General features: G+C 54.6%; 1 pseudogene; it reads left to right on the forward strand.

Annotated features, from left to right (window-relative positions):
- The first annotated feature begins 1,246 nt into the window (after nucleotides 1-1,246).
- Nucleotides 1,247-2,677, forward strand: LOC103540907 (actin-like protein 9; annotated as a pseudogene).
- The last annotated feature ends 1,399 nt before the right edge of the window (nucleotides 2,678-4,076 follow it).

The raw sequence follows: 4,076 nt of genomic DNA on the forward strand, positions 1-4,076 counted from the left end.
GAGAGAACTAAGAGCAGGGTCCCAAAGAGAGATTTTTACACCCATGTTCGCAGCAGCATTATTCACAATATCCAGGAGGTGGAAACAACACTAGTTTCCATTGATGGATGAATGGATAGACAAAATGTGGTATAAACTTATAGTGGAATATTAATCAGCCTTAAAAAGGAAGGAAATTCTGACGCACACTACAACATGGATGAACCTGGAGGACATCATGCTCAGTGAAATAAGCCAGTCACTAAAAGACAAATACTGTGTGATTCCACTTACGGGAGGCCCCCAGAGGAGTCAAATTCATAGAGACAGAAAGTAGGGGCCTGAGTGCCAGGGCTGGGAGGAGTCGTTGTTTAATAGCTTTTTCAGTTTCGTGAAATGAAATATTTCAGTGCTTGGGTGCACAGCAATGTGAATGTGCTTAACATTACTGGACAGTACACTTATAAGTGGCTAAGATGGTAAATTTCATGTTTATTTTACCACAATTAAGCTTTTCTTTAATTTGTTTTTTAAAGTGTGATTTCAGTAAGCCCTCCAAAAGATAATTAAAAAAAAATATCTGATTACATTGTCACCATAGCTATTTTTTTAAACATGAGGGAGAAAACCATTGCAGGCAAAATGCTTATTCTTATTCTCTAGGCAAAAATATTGGAAAACAGAAAGGCTGTGCACCAAAGCGTTAATCAGGTCTCCTCTGAGCAGGGGCCTCGGAAGGTCAGAGGCAGAGTCCTTACTTCTTTGCTTTATGTAAGTTTTAAGAGGTGAGATTATGGGTGGCTTCACTTTCTCATGTTGTGTATTTCAGCCTTTCTAGAATTAAAAAGGAAAATTGAAAACCGACTTTGAAAGTGATGGATAAGATGCTCTTACTTAGTATATTTCTAAGCCACACCAGCTGATCACCTTCTGATGAATATTCTAAGGATTAATATTTTAATGTTCTAAGGAGGCCTGTAGCCAGCTCTCCCATCCCACACTGTACATAACTTTAAGACAAGGCACCAAGACAAGGACTCCTGGGTCTTACTGGGCTCTGGACCAGGCAGCTGGGTCAGAGGTCCCTCCTCGGGAAAATGTTATCCTCCTCCTTCCCCAACTTTGGCACTTGGGGGCGATTCAGAATATGTGAATATCCCGGAAGCCTTCTGGGCCAGAGAGGGACTGGGAGGGGCTGGGAGGGGCCCCACCCCCACCCTTGATTGTGATGTCTTCTAAAGGGGGCATAGGGCAGGGTGATGTCATAGACCACTGGTCTGCCCCCCTCCCTCTCTGCCTGTGCCGGCCACTGGCCCAGCCTCACCTTTTCTCCCCACAACCCTGCACCCCAGAGAAAAGTGGTCAGCTTTGCCAAGCTGCCCACCTGGTGACCTAGAGCCATGGATGCAAATCACTCCAACCCCTTGGAGCCCCAGTCTTCCCCAGAGGCGACCAGGCCTGGCCTGAACCTTGGCTCAATCTTGGAGAACAGACCCTGAGGCAGGACCCCCCCCAAGCATGGTGAGTGACAGGTTGCCACCAAAGATTAGAGCAGTGGTCACCAACATGGGAACAGGCACCTGTAGGGTGGGTTTTGTGGGGCAGGCCCAGCCCACCTAGACTGGTCACCACTATGGGTTGCCAGTCCCAGAAGCTGACCCCCACAGGGCAGCTGGTACTAGAGATGTTCATCAGCGAGGCCACCCACATGAGCCCGGAGCTGACACTGGTGCAGCACATGTGGAATGGCATCACCGTGGCTGGAACCTAGCAGAGCTCATCTGGACCACATGCTGGAGTGCGACCTTCGCATGCTCACCCCGGACCAGCCGCTGCTCTTCCCCGACCCGCCCTTCAGCCCCACCACCAATGGTGAGAAGATGGTGGAGGTGGCCTTCGAGTCACTCTACTCCGCCACCATGTACGTGGCTTCCCATTCAGTGCTGTCCATCTATACAAGGGCACGTCAGCGGGCTGGTGGTGGACATGGGCCACGGGGTCACCTACATGGTACCCGTCTTCCAGGACTTCAACCTGCCCCACGCCGCAGAGCGCCTGGACCTGGTGGGCACCCACCTGACCGCCTTCCTGGTGGAGATGCTGCTGGGCTCTGGCTTGCCGCTGGGGCAGCAGGACCTGGACACGGTGGAGAACATTAAGCGTCGCTACTGCTACATGGCTGCCGACTTGCTCAAGGAGCAGGCCCGGCCGGAGCAGGAACACCAGCAGACCCTGAAGCTGCCCGATGGGTGGACAGTCACGCTGGGCAAGGAGCTGTTCCAGTGCCCGGAGCTGCTGTCCAGCCCCGCTGTGATCCCAGGGCTGTTGCCCATGAGTGTCCCCACCGTGGCCACACAGAATCTTCCCAAGGTGGCTCTGGAGGTTTAGGGGACATGCACAAGAAAGTGCTGCTCTGCAGGGAGTCCTCGCTTTTCGCAGGGTTCGAGGGTCGCTTCCATGCCAAGCTGTTGCACAGTCTGCCCCGTGAGGCCCACGTGGTGGTGAAGGCCCAGCCCAGCAGGAACTTCTCGGTGTGGATTGGGGGCTCCATGCTGGCCTCGTTGCGTGCCTTCCAGTCCTGCTGGGTCCTGCGGGAGGAGTACGAGGAGCAGGGGCCCCACATCGTGTACCGCAAATGCTACTGATGCCGAGCAGCGGTTGGGGGAGTGTTGTGGGCAGTAAAGCTTCCGGTACCCAGTGGGCTCTGTCCTGCCTTCCCTCAGCGCTGGAGTGGTCCACTCCTGGACCCACCCAGACTCACCTTATTCTGACCCCACAGACCCACCCCAAGGAGATCTGCCTCCCAGGGCATCCCTGGTTCTGCCCTAACTCACCTCCTGTGATCCGTCCCCAGAGACACCCCAGTTCTTCTGACTCCCTAAACCCTCGTCCATCATCAACGCCCAACACATCACCACGTCCTCACCCTGTCAAACCATCTCCCATGATGTGTGTTCCCCAGGGCACTCTCAGGGTGGGGACTCAACCATGCCCACCCCCAAGACGTCCCCAGATTCTGACCTCTCAGCCCCACCTCCATGATCTATTGCTCTTGATATAGGCCCCCAAGATTCCCCTGGGTTCTCAGACCCCCCAGTTCATCCTCTTGCTATATCCCTCAAGGACCCTCAACCAACCCCACAACCCTCTCCTCTCCAAAGAAACTGCACCGGGCACTCCATCCCCACCCCAGAATCTTTCCATGAGTGTTCCGACCCCTAGGTGCACCCTCATAATCTGCCCCAATTTCTAATCCCTGCAAAGATACCCCCAAGATCCAATTGCCAAGACATCCCTGGTTCTGAGCCCCCCAAATCCACCACCTCACTGGTTTTCCCATCTGTTTATCCAAAGTTCTCCTGCACCCTGATGTGCTGAGCACCGCAGAATCCTCCCCACAAGCTCCGAGCCCCCGCATCCACCACAAAGATCCAAGTTCTGACCCTCAGGGGTTTCCCCAACAATGGCCCGCTAAAGGACCCCCCAGTGTCCAAAGCCCATGCCCCAAGTTGCCCCTCCTCCCCTGAACTCTGCCCTCCCCACATGATTTGCTCCCCAGACTCCTTCCTTCTATCCAAGTGCTCCCACAACCCATCCCCCATCCGTACCCCAAAAGAACACCATGCTTTGAAACCCCAAACCCCCAGGATGGCCCCCACCACTCTCAGCCCACCCCCTTACTCTGCATCCCCCTGGAAATACTCTCGCACGGTCTCTCTCACACTGCACCTCCTGACCCCAGTCCTCAGCCCCTGGAGTCCTCCCAGGAAGGCTCTGGGTTCGAGGACCATTCCATGATGACCCCACTGATGCCCTAGGTCCCTCCCCTGTGTTCTGACCCCCTAACTCCCTCCCCAAAGGCACTCTCCCAGAGTTGCCCCATGATGAACCCCCAGGACACCCCAACCCAACCTTGGGTTTTCAGACTCCTGGGGACTCACCCCCAGGCCCCATCCCACTGGTTGAGACATGAATGGGCAGTGACGTTCCCAAGGGCTGCCCAGCGCACCGTGACCCAGCTGTCCATCCCCATCTCCCTCCGTTCCACTAGTCGTTCATGCCGTCTCCCCAGACCTCTCTCAGTGTACTCCTGTAAC

Source organism: Equus przewalskii, chromosome 6 (genome assembly GCF_037783145.1).
Source record: "Equus przewalskii isolate Varuska chromosome 6, EquPr2, whole genome shotgun sequence".
NCBI classification, from domain to species: Eukaryota; Metazoa; Chordata; class Mammalia; order Perissodactyla; family Equidae; genus Equus; species Equus przewalskii.